At 39.7% G+C, this 21,225-nt stretch overlaps 1 protein-coding gene across 3 annotated transcripts in view; it reads left to right on the top strand.

Annotated features, from left to right (window-relative positions):
- The window catches only part of THSD7B (thrombospondin type 1 domain containing 7B), a 398,006-nt gene that overhangs the window by 330,096 nt on the left and 46,685 nt on the right, over positions 1-21,225 (top strand). The window lies entirely within an intron of this gene.

The following is a 21,225-nucleotide window of genomic DNA, read 5'->3' as shown; positions in this document are numbered from 1 at the left end:
GTTTGCCAGAAAATTAATGTGATCACCCGTGGGAAAGGGGAGGTGCAGGTATCACACTGACTTATTCCAGGTTCACATGAGAAACACTCATGGTATTTTCAAAGGACACAAGACTTACTTCTCTGTTTTAGTCACAGAAATTGCAGGCAACTGTACTGACCAGTTGAAAACATTATTAAACTCTGCCTTGGCATTAATGATCTGCATTAAACCAGTGAAAAGACTGTCCCAACCTCTCCTGTTTAAAAACCTCATAATTCCCAGGCTGGGTAGATGGATATTTTTTCCTGTCTCATACTAAAAGCTCTGCCCTGGTATTTTCTTGCCCTGCAGACTTTATAGGGAGAAAACATCTCTGTTCTCTAATGATAAGAGAGCCATCCCTTGCAGCGTTCTGTTTCCAGACATAGCAAACCCTTTTAGCTTCTCGTTGCAAGACAGGAGCTTCATTCTCACAATCACCCCAATGTTTCTCTTTGTATTTGTTTCTGTTTGAATCTGGGAAACTAAGGGTCTGGATTTGTACACGCTACACTAGAAAGGGTCTTAGCAGGGCTTTGTAAAACACTGGTAATTGCATCCTATCTTGTAGGGAAATTTGAGATAATACCTTCCATGGATTGCATTTTCTTCTGTTTTATTTTGCAGCCACATCACATGGTGTTTCATCTTGGGAAACCCTGTAGTTTCCTAAGGCTGATTTTGGGTTTTGTTTGATTGAGTTTTTTGGGTTTTTTGTTTGGGTTTTTTTTTTTTTGTCTTTGAATATGTGATCTGTACTACTGAACTGAAACCTATCTCTGATACTGCGGTCCAGGTGCCATGCAGTTCTTGTTCGACACCTTCCCAATTCTCTCCGTATGAAGATGTCACTTAGCTTCTTGTCTTCAGTAAAATTTTAACAGGACCGTAGCTATTTGTGTGCCAGTATAACTGGTGAATTATTAACCAAGCCTGGCTCTAAGACCAGTCCCTCAGCAGTGATGCTAATAACTTCCCTTCAGCCTGACATTACCCATTTAATGTTACTGTTACTGTCCCACCTCTGGCAGTTTCAGGCCAATTTAAAATTTTTGTACTAATCCCCCATCTTCTTCAATTTAACTAAGAACTTCCCAGGTGACATGGTGTTAAAGCTTTACCAAAATCAGACAGCTGAGATCGATTTCATTTCCTTTGTCTTGAAAGTGAGTTTTCTTCTCTAAGAAAGATGTCAGATTAAGTGTGCCTTACCTGTATTAAACCCATGTGATGTTTTCCTCAAATTCTCCTAGCTTCACTGGCTTTGATTATTCTTTCCTTAAAAATTGTTCTAAAGCTGTGCTGTGGCTGAGCATAGAAGAAAGGGCTTTTAGTTGCTCTGATTTTTTTAACATATAGATATGACATTTATTATTTCTGATTGCATGATACTGGTCTTATCTTGGTTGATTTATTTAAACTTGCTGCCCCATGTGAAATTTCATATGCCAGTTCTTTCTGGCATTTTGTATCTTGAGATACGTGTTCATCTCAGCTGTGATAGTTTCTGCGTGGTTATCATCGACTTAAATGGGAATTGAAGCATGTATTCATGTAATTTGGAGTTACCTACTTTTTTTTAATCTGTACTCCAGCCTCACTGTGTAGTAGCTCTGCTTCTTTGCAGGTTATCTCTTCATGTAGCCAACACATCTTTCATTGCTTGTTATAATATCTTCTGAAGCAGCTCCCTTGGCTGGGCTTTGGTAGCTGCCCCTCGCTGCCTCCTCCGCTCTCCTCCTCAGCCATTCCTGAGCTCTAAGGTGAGGCTTCTCTCTGTGATTTCTTCATCTCCACATGAGCTCCATTATCCCCACAGGACTTGTTCTGTCCATTAGTCTCCTTGGCAAGTGAGGACCAGACATGCTGCCTTTGAGTTTTTTCTTCTTACTTGACATATGGATCCCTGTAAGTATTGGCATCTCTGACTGAAAAACTCTGGTCTCCTTCCCCAGGCAGATCTTTCAACCTCTTGATTAGTGATTCCCCAGCTGGTTCCCTTGCTTGGTAGAAGTTGCCCTTTTGAAGCCAAAAGCTGTGACTGAAAATGCCAGCCTGCCTTTTCTAAGGTTTCTGCAAACATCGGTGAATAATTTAGAATCGGCATATAATCACACACTCTAGGTTTATTTTTATAACAAGCTCTTTTATTCCTCTTACGTACCAAAAAGAAATCTAGAATAGCATCACCTTCTTGTTTCAGTGGCTGAATTAACCTGTCAGTGACTGCTTTTGGGAATATCTCATTCTAATATTATTATTATCAGCAGCATTTCTTCTTCAGTAAATGAAAAGTCTTGTTAAAAAATAGCTCTCTAATAACACGCTTTTATATTAAAATCCAACTCTGGAGGTCTGTGGTGTATTGCCTGCCAGCGTTGTCACAACGGAACCATAACAGCGTTATTTTCTGGTCCCTAGATAATTTCAGCCTGGTTATGATAAACTTCTTCAATAATTTAATTCACTGAGTCTTTTACCTCTCACTCTGGTGAATCTCCATGACGTGAGGTAAGTCCCTCTTGATTTATATGTCTGTAAGAAGAAACTTAAGTTAGCTAAGTGTCATCTTTATTTAAAGCCTTACAGAGCTGTGCTGTGCTGCTTTTCAGTAGGTTGTGTAAATGTTTGTATTTATTTCCTGATGCTTGAATTGTAATTTGCTGGGAAGAGTTTAGATTTTTCAGTAAAACAACTAAAGAAGTATTTTAATATAAATTTTGAATTAAGGTGTGTGTGTGTGTATTAGGATGTACAAGGCTACTCAGAACAGAGATCAGAGAAAAAAAAAGAAAGGATGAGCTAGGTTGAAAGTACACTGTGTACTTATTTTGATTGTCCTAAATATACTCATTTAAAAATTTCATAGGGAAACACACATATAGGATACTGACATGACTTAAATCCTGTTGAAATGTGCAGAAACCAGTACAGCAGTTCAGTTTGGTTTCACTGAATGGGCAGCTTGGTAGAAGCTGAAGATGCCTTCCTCTTCTGGCTGTCTCGTATTGCCCTTTGGCCAAGGATTTGGTCATGCATTCACTTATACTCAGTGTTCAACATTGCCACTTTTTAGTCCTAAATTAAACATAATATAAACATAAGTTTAAGAATTCACTGCAAGTATCATCATGGGAAATGCAGAGGTGTTAGCAATTGATGTTTAATGAGTGATGTTTTCACCTTGTAATGAAATAAAATCCGTGAATGTTTGTTCACATGAAAAATGAATAAAGAATGCATGATGCTGGTCAGGGGTCCATTGAGAAAATTAATTAAAGAAAGATTTTCTTAGACGTACTGTGGAAAAATTAACTTTACAAGTTAATGGCCTAGATACTATTACTAAATACAGTTTATATTAAGCAAATATAAATATATACAGATTTATAACAGCATAGAAAAGTTTAAGAAGAACTTTCAGCCGTGTTTTCATCCTGTTTGTTCTCTGAAAATGTTCACCTTTGGGGATGCTTTGAGTTCAAAGATAATAAAGACAGACCCATACAAACAGTTTTCATAAAGGTCTTCATTTATAAATAGTGCAAATCTAGGACACCTCCTTGCTCTTTTTTCCTGTTGTAAAATACCATTGTCATTTTTTTTCCACTTAGCCCCCAGGCTGCTGAACACTGAAAGGTCAGGCATGACGGACTTATTTGTGAATATGTAGCCACAGAGTAATACCAAATGGACAACATCAGTGAAAGTGTCTCTGTTCTGTCTCTTCTGTTTGTCCCAAATACGCTTAAATGGCAAATTATCTGCAGCTGGAGCCATGGTCTTGTCTGCATATTCATTTCACCTCTGGTCTTCTACCTCAGATTCTCATTAGGCAGCCCAGTCATTTTGTATGGTGATGAGTTTCAATAAGTTTCAATAAGTTTCATACACTAAATTTGATGTACACCCAGAGAGATCTTCACTGCTAAGTATCTGTGGCATTCCTGAAGTGAGTGCTCCAGGTTGGATAACAAGTTAGAAATAGGAAAGACAATGATTATGAAGGGGCTTTCTAAACTATCAGTTTAGAAAGTTAACTAACAGTTACACTTCTTTTATTCCTCACCTTAAAGGAACTTTTTTATCCTTTAAACAGCAGGTAAAAGCCAATTTCAGAGGAATATAAACATCTTTCCCAAGAGAGAACCTATGTGTTGTAATGCTGCTTATACTGAGTATTGGAGAGACATTAAACTATTTTGCAAAGCTAACAGATATACCCTGATTAAATGCATTCAGATCCTTACCTAACCAACAGATAAGAAAACCTGATCAGATCAGACTGTTTTAGATAAAAAACTAATGAGCGTGAAGACTAAGTAATGACTGCCAGATTGGATGCATTGTTTATATAGTGCTTTGGGCTGAAAAGTGGCCATTTATGTGATATGTGATGATGACAGCTTTATTAAAAGAAGCATTGTTTTGGTCCCAGTACAAATATCACAAGTATCCAAATTCCCTGATCAACTGCATTCTCCTTTTACTTTGCAATTCCTTTCATTCTTCATGACTCTTCTAAATTAGTGAAGCATTCTTCTGTTTGTCACACAAAATACATTTTTTTTCTGTGCATCAACTCTTTCCAATAGCTGAGATACTTCAGCGTAACACAGAAGGGGATCATAGGCTAAATTACCCTTAAGCAATTGCAATTTTAAGTATTTCATGTCTTATTGTGGTATGTAAATTTGATTCTTTTCTGGGTCCCATGGACATATCTTCATTTTGACTGTTGGAAGGCACAGTAGGATAAATGGATTGAAGTAGGAGAACTAGCTTTTAGTGCTATTTCTTATCACTTTTATGGTAATGCCTTCACTGATGTAGTTGCTGTATATACACGTAAGACACATTTCATTCCTAAAAGTGGTTGCTTATCAGTATATTGAGCAAAGTGTAAAAAAAAAAAATATTAAAAAATCACAAAACAATGGCAAAGAATCAAAGAGCAATGAAAAGGATGGTGATGCTGAGACTGGTCATGCAGATTAACAGTACACATAATGGGATGGTGATGCTGTTTTTGCAATGTTATTTTTTGAAAGAACAAGTACAATAAGTAGCAGTCAGTATTACCAAGAGTCACATAGCCTATATGTCATGACTGGCTGGTTTTAGGAGGCAGAGATGAGTCTTACTGCAGAAGTTGATCTCGAGAAAGCACTGAATGCTGGGAAAATGAATGATATTTCATATTAATTCCAGTTAAGTATTCCAGGGGGGCAACATAAAGAAAAGGTATAACAGAAGTTCAGACATGAGTGCTCCTTGCTGGTGTCATTGATGGAGCGAAATGGGGACAAATGAAGTGAGAGAGAGATGGGCTAAAATAATGTGTTGTCCAGAGAGGAACACTTCAGGTATAACAGTGTAAGTGCTAGTTGAAAATGAAAGTTGGAGCCATGAGGGAGATAAAATTAGCTATGGACAAGAGAGGAAGAAAGAAAAGCAGGCGAGCTGAGGGATAGCTCTCCTGTGCCCCGTAAAGAGGAGGATAAGTGGAGGGAACAAACTTATGAAAGGCATAGCAAAGAGACAGCTAACTCCTGTTCTCTGTATAGTCATTCCTTGGTGCAATATATATATAATATAGTATGTAACATATTTGGACTAGAGACCAGCTTTTTTGTTCATTCTTTGGACCTCAGGCTTTTAACACCATACAGACACAAGTCACCAGTGGTGCACTCTGGCAGGAGCTCTACATCTAGATGGTAACTAGTACACATGCTCTTACCTGTCTGGCCAGGAATTTTGGATGGCAGTTTGTGTCTGCTGCTGATGTTCCCATGCTGGAGTGTGCGCCGGCAGGCAGGGATGCGCAGTTTCTGCCTTTGGAGATGGAGGTACCCCTTCAGGGAACATTTCCACCTAGAAGGACGAGGCAGGGAAGAAGCTCATCATCACCAGCAGGTAGGAAATTTTGCTATTGGCACTTAGCTCATAACTTCAGAAAGTTTCTCCAACCTGGCACAGACTGTGTCACGGCCATATGCTCTCCCTTATAGCACTGCACCCTCTAAGTCTCAGTGGAGCTTTTCATATTAGAATGGTTAGATTACCTTTTTTTTTTATTATTTTCTTGCCAGGTTATCTACTGGTATGGAATGTGGAGAGAAGTGAAAACATGAGACTGATGGGGAAGCTGCAGACATAGGTGAGGGGACTGTTCCCAGCAAGAGTGAGGACCAGCCGCTTGGGCACAGGGGACTTGAGACACTGTTGCGTGAGGGTCACGCAGGAGAGGCTCTGCAAGGAACCAGAATTGGCATTCCCTCATGCACAGAAGAGTGGATGCTTTCTTGCTCCAGCTGCCCTAAGTCAGTGGCCTCTAAAATACAGTTGTTCACCCCTTTTCACCCTTGCTTTCCAAAGCTCTCACTGACTGCTGTCAGTCCTCTGTGCTCTCTTTTGGATCCAGCTCTGCTGCTGCCACCAAATTCAATTTTGCAGCCTGTAGAGTTAGGGCAAAATAACTCATTAATTTTGCCTACGTTACTGACTGGCCTTGGGCTGGTTTGGAAGGCAGATGGGTATTTGACATTTGCTCCTCTGTAAACTGGAGATGTGCTAGCAGTGTTGCGGGGGCCAGATAATGCAGGTGAGCAATTGTCAATGGTGGACTAATCTCTTGAAGAACAGTAATATGTCAGGTTATACTCCAGACTTCTCTCTGTGGGATGATACTGCTCAAGGAAATTAAGCCTAAGAGATAATTTGGCAACAGACTTACTTTAAATACTGATTAATGACTATTGCTTTAGTGCAGCTCCTGCTCTACTCATGTGATGTTTTAATATGGCAAAGAAATTATGATTAGTGCTTTTAGGTTTTTAATGTTCAGATAGTTAAAATGCCCCATAATAATCGCTCCCTTTAATATTCAGCATAACTATTACAGAGATATAATTGCGCTTTTGTGTTGAAAAGAAGAAACCAGGATCCCAACGTGATCATGAATGCCTTCGTCTGGTAGCTTAAATCAAATCCTTAAATTTCAAAGTCCTTGGCAGCAAGTTTTAAGAACTTTAATTAGAACAGAATTCTTCCATAAATAAATCAAAGTGGAAAGACTGAAAATTGTTAAAGGACTTACTGTAACAATTGCAGTTAAAAGTATAGTGGAATATGTACCAGAAAGCACAAGTAAAAGCATCAAAATCAGAAAACAAATTCAGATTCAGGAAGCTTGTAATCCAGGATACACCTGTGCAGCATATAAAGTACCTCCATGATATGTAATCGTTATTTTCATGACATCATTAACATATTTTACATCTGATTCTGCAGTATCTCACCCTATGGGAAGTCGGAAGTGATTTTCTAACAGAATTACAAAAAAAAATAAACCAAAACAAAAAAGCAAACCCAAAAGCAACCAAACAACAACAACAAAAAAACACCAAACAATAAAAATGAGAGCAGGCTCTAGCTCGGTAAATTTGGTTGATCTTTGGCAGAGGCAAGAAATGTTTGCATATATTTCCCCTCTCCTGCCTTGGAAGTGGTATTTTGCATGCAGTAGTTAGTTTTCATCTCTCCCAGCTTGTAATTCTGTTCCTTTGTGTTCTCTGTATCAGGGAAAAAATATTCTATTGTGGTTTTGTAAACTATGTGTAGAGTCAAAGGAGAGTGAACTCAAACCTTCCCTTGAGAAGAAGAATCCCTCCACGCCTGTGCTGTAAGGCACAGAAAAGCATCTCTGCATTTGGAGTCAGAGTGTGCTGTGAGGGGTTTGGCAATTTGTCTAAGAGAATTTTTTATGTACGATCACCTCTCACAAGAATTACAGCTCTCCCACACAGACCAACAAGCTCTGCCTCTCCTCGGCTACATCAGCCCATTGAACTTGTCCTTGCCTCTACCTCCACGCAGTGTGAAACCTGGTTGCTCTGGATGTGCTATGTGGTTGTGCCCACAACAGCCTCAGCCACCTGTTTGCTTCCCTCTTCTCTGCAGACCTTGGATAATGTTTCACATGGGCTCCATGCGTGACAAAACTTTCCTCTCTAGTTCCTTAAAGCATTACCTTTACTTCTCTCAAATGCCATTTTAAGATGACATCCCTTCTGATGTTAGTCTGACAATTCATGACACTCCTGGTTTTAGTAAATTCGTTTATTTACATTCTCTTCAATATGTTCCCACCTTGCCTATACCTGTGTCCTGCTTGGCAAATGCTGTTGTGATCTTGCCATTCTTCCAGCTCTGCTAAAGTGTTAATATATTATTTAGTTCAGTGTCATTTTACTGATGGTTTACCTGATCTTGTCCATGTGTTGATGTAGCATGAGTAATACACGTCCTTATCCATAGTAAATAGTTTCTTCTTCAGCTATCAGTTCCTCTTTCTGCTCACCTTCCTCCTTCATTTACCATAAAGCTAAATATGGATTACCGATGACCCTCATCAGCTTCCTGGCATGGCATTTCCCACTTTTTCAGAATGAATTCACTCAGGCAAGTCACATGTAGTTAAGCAAGAGTTAAACAAAAACTAAGCACATAATTTACCACTGACGTAGGGCTATCTGCTTATTCCTGTAGGAAGACACCAAGGAGGGTATAGAAAGCGCAGGCAGCATTAATGTTTATACAAATGGGTAATTGACAGTAGTGAGGCTGTTTAGTAGCTCCTTTCACTGATGTGTTGCTCAGTTAAGAATGAGGTGGAGAAAAGGAAGATAGCTGAGTTTTTTGCTTCCGATGTGATTTTCTATGTGCATCATTCAATGTCAATAGAAGTAACCTCATTGAACTTACCGTTGACAGCAGTAATATATAGGTCTAGCTAAAGTATGGGACTGGAGCATAGAGCATGACAAGGGAAAAAGAAATGGGAATTACTTAGCTTCTAGGGTAGGATAAGTTGGAGGTTAAAGGAAAATTGAAAAAAAAACCCCAAAAAACCACTGTGGCTATATTCCCATTAATCTTTAAAGTTGGGAGGCTGACATCCTTCAGTAGTCAATGGAAGGAGGTAAATGCCTATAACACACCTTAACTAGGAAGTTTTATACCACCTTTTTTACTGTTATGATCCATGATATTATTAGTGCATTTTTTAAATGAAAGAAAGTGTCAGATGTCAAGAAGGATAAAGGGTAGGTAGAGAGCTTGAACATCTGGTATATGTTCCTTTCTGTTCATTTTAGTCATAATTTTGTGGTTTTTTCCATCTGTTTCATTATTTTTAGGTAAATGAGATTGCAGCTTAGCGTTAAACTGATTTTGGAAATAAATTTGGCTGCATGCTCCTTCTTTTGCATATGTGGCTTGATCTCTGTAGTGCAATTTCTTGTATTAATGCATGAACCTTTTAATGTATGTTTATTACTTCTTTGCAATGCAGTGAGCTTTTCTGTAAAGATGTGTCCTCAAGTGTGGATTACGAGATTAAAGAATTTAATTTTTTTTTGAGCCATTTAACTGTGTTTTTTTGAATAAGTACGGTGCTGTCTTTTGGGAGCCAAATGTCTTAACTTTAATAAGAGCAGCTGCATTTTGTTGTATTTTGTTTTACTGAACCTCTTTAATTTTTGACGTGGAGATGTTCATGGCAGAAAAATTTGCGCAGCCAAACACAGCTCTGTTGTTGGCAACTTACAAAACTTTGTGAATGTAGTAGGTGTTTGAATATGTCTGAATTAATTTTCTGTAGGAAATAGAAAAGTCTTCATAGAGGCATCCAAATATAGTTTGACCATTTTCTTTCGTGTTAAAATATGTCAGCATGATGTCTGGGAAATCAGTGTCTTCCATTAGTACAATGCTAAACCTCAGACAGGTGCCTTGCCAGTGGCTGATCTCAGTATAATTGTACTGAATCCACAGCAATCAGTTGTCCTCATGTGTGTCTCCCAAACCATCATTATTTCTCTTAACTTTTACGGTAAAATCCTGTCAAACTCATAAATGGCTTTCCCATTCTTATTATCTCTGGGGGCTAAACTTCTAACTGACATTCTGGTAGATTTTATAAGAAAGTGCCTACCGCACATTTTTGACAGCAGTTCTTGCACCTGACCAATTAGGAGAGCTTAAGATAGGTATCTCTTAGAGGGCGGTACAGACAGAAGTCCACTCAAGATGATGAGTTAGCAGTTACAAAACAAATGACGTTTCACACAAGTTGGTAATTACTAGCTCCTCTGTAACTCTGTTCCCACAATGAAAACTGAGGTGGAAGTGCTTTTTAGCCCATTCACCAGTTTTGGAATTGCTCCCTTTTCTTCTGCCTTTGAAGTTACAGCACTTGGAGCATATTAATGATGTGCTGTATGTGCCTCTCTAGAGAAGGTTTACAGACCCACCATCCATTAGCTGTTAGCTCTCCTCTCCCAGGAGGTGTGTTGGTGACAGTGTGCATACTGCTGTTCACAGTGCAAAATAAGAAAGGGGTTTTGCAAACCACCTGCAGCACTAGGAGCAGTCTGTTGCCACTGACAGAGTGGCATCCAGCAGCATGGTGGTGGTCACTTAAGCTGTTAGAGAAGGAGCTCAAGTAATCATGAATGGCCACTGAAATTCAGAGCTACCTTTATTGAAACATGGGGCTAAAACATTTTGTCCTCAAAGGATATCTTAAAACTCAGTATGAATGAACTGAGGTGAAAGTTGTAGTGATTCTTTCAACCTCTCTAATTCTTGTACTTTCTGGAAATTATACTGACACTTAAAGCATCAAATTAACTAAGAGGTTTTTCAACTCTGATTTCAGAGGTGTTTTAGGCTGAATATTAAGAAGAAGAGAGTTACGCACAGTGAAGTAATATCCCGGGTAAGCTGATGAAAGCCCTATAAATAACTGTTTGAAAATAAGGCTTTGTCATATTGAAACTAATACTCTGTTGAACTAGTTGGAAAGATATATTGACATTATTCAAGAATGTTTTATCTCTAGGATTTGTGATTCTAAGCCGTGGATTTATTAGATGTTGCTATTGGGAAAATGGACACCTATTATATATTCCTCTAAGAAAAGATGATGATCCAGGATTCAGCACATGGCTGAACAAACAAAAAAAAAAAGGAGAGAAAATTAAGTTTCACTGGGAAAGTGGGGCAAAGATGAAAAAGAAAAAAACAAATAATTATATTATGGAAGTGGCTGAGTGGAATAAGGTAATCTAAAGACCAAAGATCACTAGTTGAACCAAATAAATAATTCAGGAAGACCCTTGATTCCCAGCGGTCCTGGGCTGAACTGGTGACTGAGCTCTCCCAGTCCTCATCTGCTGATGTGAATCGATACCTGACAGCTCTGTTGCCGCTGTGCCAGAGGCTGGGATCTCCCCCAGCTGATCTTGGCAGTCTCTGCCACTGGTTTGCATTGTCCTGAGACAGTCATAATTTCCCCGTCATGCATTATGGTGTCTGCTCTCGGAAATTACCTCCTGCTGAACTGAAGGTCAACTCATTGACCTACTTCTCCAGCAGGAAGTCCCATGCCCTACATATACAAGACTGTACATTTTGAATGTAGATTTAACACAAATAAAATAATCATGAGCCAGCTGACCTTCCTGATGTGGACAGGAATGTGGGAGTCCAGGCAGGGCGATGCTGTTCTGGGCACAAAGGTGTCTGTAGGATGAAGTCCCATTGATTCCCACTGCTAGGTTGCATCTGAAAGTATAATTCAAGTTTTTGAGGTGCCTTGAGGCACTTACATTTTAGGCTCACATTGTTTTTAATGTACTTATTAAATAAACATAATGTCTACAGAGAAATGTACTGCATCCTAAGGAATGCTAGGCCAGGCAGTAGAGGCTACTCCTTAGATTTTCTCTAACTTCCAGGAAGCCTTGGATGTTTCCTTCACTTCAGGTTTCTGAAATCTAATGCTGCGATGAATCTTGATGGTTGGCAGACCAAGTGATTCTGGAAGACCAGCCCAGATATATATCAAACACTGATTGCAGTAAATATTTTAAGATTATTGTCCCAAATGGTGTATGGAAAGAGGAATGGGTGAAGGAAAGAATGAGAAAATTAGTACATTTTTAGAAAGAGGAAAACACAGAGGTAGACCCTGGCTTTTTTTCAGGCTCTATCATGTAATCAGAAACATTCAAAACTGGGAAGTGTTGGAGGGAGATAAGGGACACATACATGGGGGCAGGTATTTTGCACGTGATAATCTGCAGGAACCTGAGAGAAGCCAACCAGTCTAATCTTCTTAGGTTTATCTCAGAGAAGAGTAAAAAACAGTTATGCAATAGTGAGATATGCCATTGTGGCCCAATTAAGAGAAAATGCTGAACTTAATCCCATAAGACTCAGCTCAGTGGTTCTTTGCTAAGGCAGCAGAGTTCAGTGTAAACAAGTTAAATATACTCATATAAAACTGAATTGTGTAATAAACATAGATAGAGAGCTTGCCTTCTCCTTTAATACATTGGAAGCACACCGTAAATGGGCCAAGAAGCCAGGGGAGAGCAAGCAATGTGATGTTTGAATGGCACGTTCCCATTTTCCATCAAAGTCTGGATAAACCTAGTTGTGCTTATGTTAAAGACTTCAAGGGTTTGCATCGGGTGGGCCAGGCTGCCCAGGCTGTTTCTGAATGGGAGGTCGTGCTGTATTTAACACCAGCCATGTAATCCATCTGCTAGGGGAATGGGAAGAGCCAAATACTGGTGTGAAAAGGCATCTGGGGCTGAGCGGTGACTGTGGGGGTTCATAACAGTTTCTGAACATATAAAGGGCATAAATATCAAAGAAAGTCTGCAGTTATACAGTGTGGGGCCCAGGGGTATAACAAGGGTAATGGGGTGGAATTAAAAGAGTGGAGATAGAGGCTGACTATAAGGAAATATCTTCCTAGCAACCTATACAACAGTGCCCTTTTCAGAGGGAAAGACCTATTGAAACAGCAGCAAACTAATTCTTCCTTCAAGAGTTTCTCATGTTAGTTAGGTGCTAGCAGAGGCTGGGATGTGGTTTACTGCTGTGTGTAATTCTGCTGATGGAGTGAAGCTAGGGAGAAGAACCGTGTGCATACTGTAAAGCGTGTGTGGGAATGGCCCCATTATTTCTGCTGTGTTGGGCAAGCGCTTGCCTCTCTGCTGCTGTGCCAGCCTGATGGAGAACACAACCTCTCTGGAGATGTGCTTACTCCCCATTCCTGCTATTGCTATGTCTGCACTTTGCAGCATGACATCCTGCAGAGATGCCTGCACATGTTGGCATGTTTGCAGTGCAGTGTGATGTCATCTGTCGAGATGAAATGGTTGCATTGGTGAAGTCCGCTGCTTCTTGGTGGCAGTGGTTGGGTGCCATGCCATGCCATGCCACATGGTTAAAGCTACACTGCATTCTCTTGCTGAGCTGTGCTGAGTACAGTCTAACCGCACATAACTTATCTTGAGATACATTTGGTCCTCCTGTGTCCATAGCAGATTTAAAGGGAATTTCACAATGAAAACAATCCAAAAGAGACAACATGGCAGAGAAATGTCTGAATGCTTAGTATCACACGGCTTTGGGAAAACCAAGAAGGATAGACTTTTGTAGGCGTTCAGTTTGAGAAGATAATTCCCGACAAAAGCATGCATTCTTACCATTGGAATTGTTTAAAATGTCATTTGTTATAAGTAGATATGCTATAAAGAAGTCTGACTGCATGTATTACTGCACCCAACAAAGAGAAGATTATCCTACTGTATCCTGGTTTCTTCTCTGTATTTTAGAGCTACCATTACACACACCTGGGCTGGAGACCACTGAGGTCTTCCTTCAGTACCTGACCTAATTTTCTTTACGTCTTCTGTAATTCTTCCCCAAGAAAAGGGGTATTTTACCCACTGTGGCACCTAACATCATCCTCTGGAGGTCTTATAAGCACAGCCATTACAATAGAGTTAGTTATTGGCGTTTTCTCTGCCCCAGTGTCACTTACCTGCATTTTCTTTGCCCTGGTCATCCCCACTGGTGACATGTCTTGTTGACACCGGGAATGCAAAAAACTCAAAGACTGTAATTTCTGGAAAGCATCGAAGTGTCTTTTCCAGTAGGCAGGTAGGAGAATTGAGTTCCTGATATTTATTTGTACATGGCAGCAGCTTCAAGTTGCTGGTGCATTTGCGCCTAATCTAGGGGGCTGCAGCGACAGTGCCGGGTGGCTCCAATGGCTTTCCACACTGGAGAGATGGTGTTTCTGAGTACACATTCCTGGTTTTGTGTGAAAATCTCGAGTGCCAGCAGTGTGGACATCTCTAATGTCTTCTGCATGTTGTGTAAAACTGCAGCTACAGTCCAGTGTGTGAGACAGCTTTTTCTGTAGTTGCTTTATTTTCTGTTGTGTTCAGGTGTAGATATAATCATTTTCTCTGGATGAGGGAGGAAGAGAAATCCCCTTTCTTTTTGTGTGGGAAACCTTAACGCACAGATGTGCATGAAAGGCTACCAGCTGGCAGTACACTGCAGCTGCCCACCCACGTTCCTTGTGTTTAACAAGAGCATGTCCTGCTCCAGAGCCCTCTGTTCAACACACAAAGAATCCAGGCAGGAACAGAGAGGCATAAATTTCATGGTTTGGATTTGTTATTTTTTGCTCACCATCACGGTGATAAACCTGGTTTGCTTTCATTGGTGTCCATCATTTGCCAGAGTTAGAAAGTCAGGCATTGTCCTTGAGAAGCGTCATTCCCAGTATTTAAAAGGGAAACGTTATTTCAGGCTTCTGTTTTCCTCCAAATTGTAATGTCTTTTGGTTTTATTAAGAAAAATGTTTCCATGTCTAAATATACACAAGCACAAATACCAGTGTTACTCAGTTGATTCGAGATTTTTTCTTCTCCATGGTGCACAAGAGGGAATTTAGCACTTTTCTTCTCTGATAATTTTTGCTAATATAATAGAAGTTGACAGAAGGCAGCTGGATTATTCCATTATACCATCTAAAAAACACCCAAAACCCAAACCCCAACCCAAAACTATTATTTATACCAAATGCAGTGGATTTTTCAGTGATCTGTACCCAGGGTGTATTTCTCTATACCCATCTGAAACCATGTGCTGTATGTCAGTCCTTCACAGTCTAGTCCTGTCAACATTTAGTGATTAAAAATGTTATTTGCAAACGGTTTGATGTCTTTATGATAAACACTGAGAAGAACTTAATGTCGTGCTTAAGTATTTTTAAATGCAACTTTGAGTAAGCAATTACATTCCTTGCTGTCTAGTGTTCATCTCTAAGTTATTTATCAGTCTAAATGAAAAGACAATGAGATGTGGATTGTTTCCCAACATACACAGGCAAGGAGGATTTGTGCGCATACAGTTTGTTGGCTCAGCAGGCCAAAAGCAACCATAGAAGTGTATGTGTGTGGATCCTACACACTGGTGTGCAGGTGCACTGTGGGAGAGGCTTTGATACAAAGCGGATGGAGCTTGACTTTTAACGCCTACACTGCTCAGTGGGAGCAAAGATTTCCAAAAGTGACTTTCTAAAATAAGCTGAAAATAGCTGTAAGAATGTTGTCTATTGTTTGTATGTAGAGCAAACGATGGCACTAATGTCAATATTAAACCGTCAGTTGATAGGTATAAAAGCATTAGCCTTTTAAATATTGCTTCTTTTCCAAGTATTCTGATCTATTGCACGTGTTTCATGTAATTGAAAGCTGTTACAGGGCTCACCAAACCACAAAGAAACAACTGAAATAGAGCCCAGCAGGGCTTCACATATTCCCTATTGCAAAGTAACTTTGGCACTGCCTCTCCGCGTGCCTCTGTCCTGCCTCAGACATATTTTGCTTTGTGTTGTACTTTCTCAAATGTTTGTAAAACACAGTGAGCCTCTTCCTCTAATATTTTCCTTTGTCTTTTTCTTGCCTTTACCCGTTTCTATGTCACTGCCAGTATTCCTTGTTACCACATTTCTCTTTTTTTTCTTGTTTTCACTGAAATGCATTTCCATACAGTGAATGTTTGTCCTTCTTTGCTACCATGTAATTACAGTCATTCTCTGTTTTCTTTCTTTTGACTTTCCTGTTAATTGACTCATATTTATTCTTAGTGATGTCCATGCATACATGCGAATACTTGTCCATGTGCCAGGTACCACACACAGACCTGCTGGAGGGAGAGAGATTCATTGCTAAGTGACAGGTGTTAGTGATAAAACCCAGCAGGAGCAGTTGACTGAGAAGCAGACCACAGACCTGGAAGCCTCTATCCAGAGGCAGGGGAGTCTAACTTGCATTTCCAAGTATGCCATCTTTTTTACCCACACCAGGGTACCAGTTGAGAAATGGCAGAAGTCACTGATGAACAGGTGCAGCCAAGAGAGTGTTTACTTTATTTAAATAATTGCTTTTTACTTCTCCTCCTCCATCCTGTGTGCTACTGGCAATATCATGACCTTGCTAAAAAGTGTACTGTCTGCTCAATTCCAGCTCCTCTCTTGGTAGCTAGAGCTGATGCAGTAAATAAAATATTGTCTTTGTGCAGTCAACATTTATGGGATGACACGCGGACTGGCTGAACTCCAGTGCGCTTCTTATCTATAATGTAGAACTACTTTTTTTCACATCCTCTCAAAATGCATATAAGATCCACAGAGGCATTCCTTCAACTTTAATGTACAATTTATATTTTACGTATATAGCATAGGTTAACAAACATGCTCGCTTAATGATTATTACATGATTTAGAAGTCTTCTGTGGAGTTCCTCATTCAGAGATCCTAAGACCAGACATAGACCATGATGATGATGATGGTGTTTTGACCTCTTGTACAGCATAAGCTGCTTGATTGTGGTCAAATCCCTGCCTACCTGTGGAGTTGGAGCAGGTTTGTAGAAAGGCACTGCATCTTGGCACATAGTTTGGCTGAAAGAGGATTTACCCTGGATAAAATGATCCAGAAATAAATTTCCTTCATGCTTAAAAAGTTCTCTCTTTTTCAGTACTTCAATATTAATTTTTCTAACTACAGGTCTCAGCCTTGGGAATATATATCGTTACCTGCTAGCTTAAATAGAGCTTTTCTAAGATAAATCCTCTCTGCATATTCCCCAAAATTATTAAGTCTCCCCTTTTCTACATCTCACCTGAACTTAAGAGGTAGGTTTCTTTATTTTGTTACTTTTAGGCAAGTTTTTCAGACCTTGAATTATTTTTCTGTGTTTCCTTTAACTCTGTCATTATAAATGTTTTTTAACAATGAGGTGCTAGGACCATAGCCAGTGTTATAACAGTGCTGTTAATATTTAATATAATGATAATTCCACTGCCATATTCCTGTATGAGGTATAAGAGAGTCCTTGGTTTCCAAAATACAGTCTGACAGTCTGTGGTTTATTCAAGGCAGCAGTGAATTAGCCAGCACAGAGCTCAGTGATGCTGCAAATAGATGGTTTCAAGATGCTGGAAGATCTCTAAAATTGTCTCAGGTGTCTTTCTGCAACTCTGCATCTGGCAGTATGATACAGCAGTTATTTCTTTTTATGACTCAGTATTGCTCTTTTATCTGACAATGATACTATGCTTCATTGACAGACCTGCTATTATATAGATTGTCACTAATCATACTGGTGTTTTAAATGTTTATCTGTAAAGCAATAGTGGAAATTTGTCAAGGTCAGCACCACCACTCACCTCGGTGGTTCGATTCTGGTCTTACTAATTTTACTGTCATTTGTTGGGTCTTAGTTGGCTCAAATCCTTGAATTTTCTCGTAAACATGGGTACACACATCTGGACATGCTTCCTGAGCTGAATCCATGCCATAGCTGAAGTGGAACTTCAGTGTTTTACAAACTCTACATTTGTCTTCTCCATTTATATTATTGACTCACATTCTCTTTATGGTTCTCTGTAGTTTCTGGATCCACGGCAGTGGTAACACTAGGGGACTGTGTGTCTCTCATCCTGTGTTCATGCTGTTGACTGGTCGGTCTCTCATCACTGTAGTTCTGTACCTCTCTTTCAACCTATTTTTTCGGTCCATTTCTTGAATTCATAAAGCCTATTTTAAAGTCCCTTCCTGTCCTCTGATTGCCTTGCTGTCTTTGTCACCTTGGTAGCATCCACAGAGTCAGTAAGAATCATTTTCAATCCATCAGCCCCAAATTAATGAAAACAAGGAATATGACTGGATACAGACCATAAAGCTCTACAGAGCCATGTGTGAGGTTTCTTGCCTGTTTTATACTATTAACTATTCAGAACATGATTTTCCAACATCGTACTCACCAAATATTAGATTCATCCAGACCGTATTTCCTTAGCCTGAGAGGTAGTGTGAAAGGCTTACTAAAGTCAACATAGTACCTGCCATTTCATCCCTATTCATATCATCTCTTATCTTGTTACCAAAGAACATCAGAATGATTTCACACAGTTTGTTCTTGACAAACCCATACTGGCTGCTACTCATCTGCTTTCTATTTTCTGCTGCTTATAGATAACGTCTGTAGGAAAATATTTTCCCAAGAGTAAAAGTTTATCTGACTGCTGTACAATTCACTCTTATTTTCCCCCTTTCCTCCTCCAGCACTCTTGCATTGCATATTCTGAAGGATGCTGAGCAATCTTGTCTCCATCATTCCTAAACAGTCACATTGGCCCAGAAGTTATTTCAAGACTCCCCTCAAGTTTACCCTGTTTGTTGGCCAAGTTTGTCTCACCTCTCTTTCACCCCGTTTGTGATCTTTCATTTGCTACTGTTCTTTCTATTCTAAATCGACTATTTGTAGTGCTGGAGTTTTTCAGTGTAGTTCCTGTGATGGGTAACAGTGTTTTCCTTTTCTTTATTTCTTTGACTTTTCAGTTCCTTTCAGATCTTTCAGTTTCTTGTCTCTGCTTTTTAATTTTCTTCTCTTTCTAATCTGCTATGGGCTGAGCGAATACGTTCTTTTAAACTGTTTGCAAGATCTTTGAATTACTGTGTTCTCTAATTTATACCACATGCTATTTGCTCTGTTGCATTATTTAATTCCCTAAAAGATTTCAGGTAGCGTGGTTTGTGTGTATGACATACTGCAAAGCACAACTGTGTTGCATAGTCACCATATGCATTTACTTTCTACTTTCTCCCTTTACTGTTTTGCAAAACAGCTTTTTCCACTCCGTTATTTCCAGAATCATGGATGCATGAAGGTGGTGCTCCAGCGAATGACAGAGGTGTGAGAACTGCTGAATCACTCGCACCCTGACATACCCTTCCTGAATGCTGCAATAGTACAGAGCAGGACTTGGTGCACTGTGTGGTTATTATGGGGTACACTACCCACTGGTACCTGAAAAAATAGAAAGTTCTGCTTTCTGCTAGGGTTCCAGTAGTCAGACACTCAAACTCCTTAAAAATGACAAAGAAAGCGTAACTATGCGCTAGATGCTGATGGCTGTGGAGCATGGGCATGTGTGTATGTAGTTATGAAGTTGTTCCTGGTCAGATGGATTCCAAAAACATCTGTTCAGTTTTTATGTAGCTTCTAATTAACCAGCAATATATATAGGCACTGTTGATGTACATTTTAAAGAAACAGGTACTGCAGCAAAAGTTCACCGTGATCGATACTTTTTTTTCCCCTAAATTTTAGTGATATATCTATAAATGTTGAGACATTCCTTGCTTGTTACATGACCCAAAAAGTGGAAGTCAGTAGTAGACTTCCCATTGATTCATGTGGATTTGAACAGCTCCATGTAGAGCATTTAACCTCAAAATATGGACCTATGATAAAAATGCAGGAATCTGAAAACATATGTTCCCTGCTCTGAAAAAAAGGAATGAGAATGCAGAAGGTAGATACTCAGAACTACAGAGACACCAGCTAACCCGCAAGGTAGTGGCTCACAAGAATTTCCCTCTTATCTTTTGGTTTAGGGGATAGTATAAGTGCACTCTGATGTTTGAAATAGGTTGGGAAGAATTTAATTCTTGGTTCAAGTCAGCCTCTAGTTTATTAAATATGGATGTTCTTGCCAGGGAGAGGTTGCAGATAGAAGCATGCTTCACTTTTCTTGAATGTATGCATTTGGGAAAGAAAACTTGGCTCTTCTGTGCCTTAATCTTTTCTGTCTCAACCTGCCTATAAGAAATATCAATAAAAAATGACAGATCATAACAATTGCAGGATTTCTACATGTGCAGCAGTATGATTGTAGATGCCTTCAAATCTGTGAATTCAGCTGCCTTGTCACGAGGCTGGCCTCTCAGCAGCACTGCTGGGGGGTCTGCGTTACCTGTTAATTATACAGAGAAAATTGCTCAAGTTAATGCTGTGTCTAAACACAGTACTAACATCTGCCTGTCTTGGCAGTAAGACAGCTACCACAAATATGACGTGCAACAGGCTGTCAAATATCTTGGCTTCTGCAGTAACTTGCTCTTCTAGGAAAAAATTTCCAGCTCAAGTTACTGCTTAGGCTGTGGGTGATCTTTCCGAGCTCTGAAGCTGTGGGATCTATCACTCATTCATCAGCGTCTGTCCTGCTCTCCCTATGAGCATCCGTTTCTGTCTGGATGCTGCTGAGGAGGAATCAGACCTGCTGCTGAGCAGACACAGGGGAGAGTGACGGTCTTATCCTAACGAACCAATCCAGTTATGAGATGGTTAGCATTTCTATTCCTGCTTTTTCAGGAACCTAAAACTGAACTGTTTCAGGAACCTAAAACTGTGACTGTGGTAAGCTCCAGGAGCAGTTTGCAGTTCTATCTGCTTCCAGTCTTTGGTATAGTCTCATGGAAGTGTGTTTCAGAAAATGTAACTTTCAACTGCCTGGCACTTCCCAGTGTCTTCTATTTCTTGTCTATAGGGCTATCAGTCAAATTCTTCTTGTTGGCTAACCAGTTTTAAATCTCGTGGAAAAATTGTCAGTCCAATATGGACAAACGTGCCTGCTCTGCCACGTTAATTCATTCTTGCTTAAGATGTGAAAATAAACTGATAGAATATCAAGTTGAAGTTTTTAGACCTTGAAATGATTTAAAATATCTTAAAAGAAAGACTAGGGCTGAAACTTTGTCTCCAAGGCACCATTTTTAACTTAGAAGTAAGCTCTGATGGTCCTTTCTTTAAATTGCCTATTGTACAGATGCCTACAAAGAAAGTGCTTCTTCGGGACTGTTTGTGTTTAGTACTGGCATTTATTTCATTTCATGTGACAGATGACTTGCCTTCTCGATCTAATAACTATTCACTCACATACCACCAGCACAGGTTTTTGACCTACTGAAACGCT

This window comes from Strigops habroptila, chromosome 5 (assembly GCF_004027225.2).
Source record: "Strigops habroptila isolate Jane chromosome 5, bStrHab1.2.pri, whole genome shotgun sequence".
In the NCBI taxonomy this organism is placed as follows: domain Eukaryota; kingdom Metazoa; phylum Chordata; class Aves; order Psittaciformes; family Psittacidae; genus Strigops; species Strigops habroptila.
The sequence above is the reverse complement of the archived record's forward strand: the minus strand, read 5'-3'. Positions and strand labels throughout refer to the sequence as shown.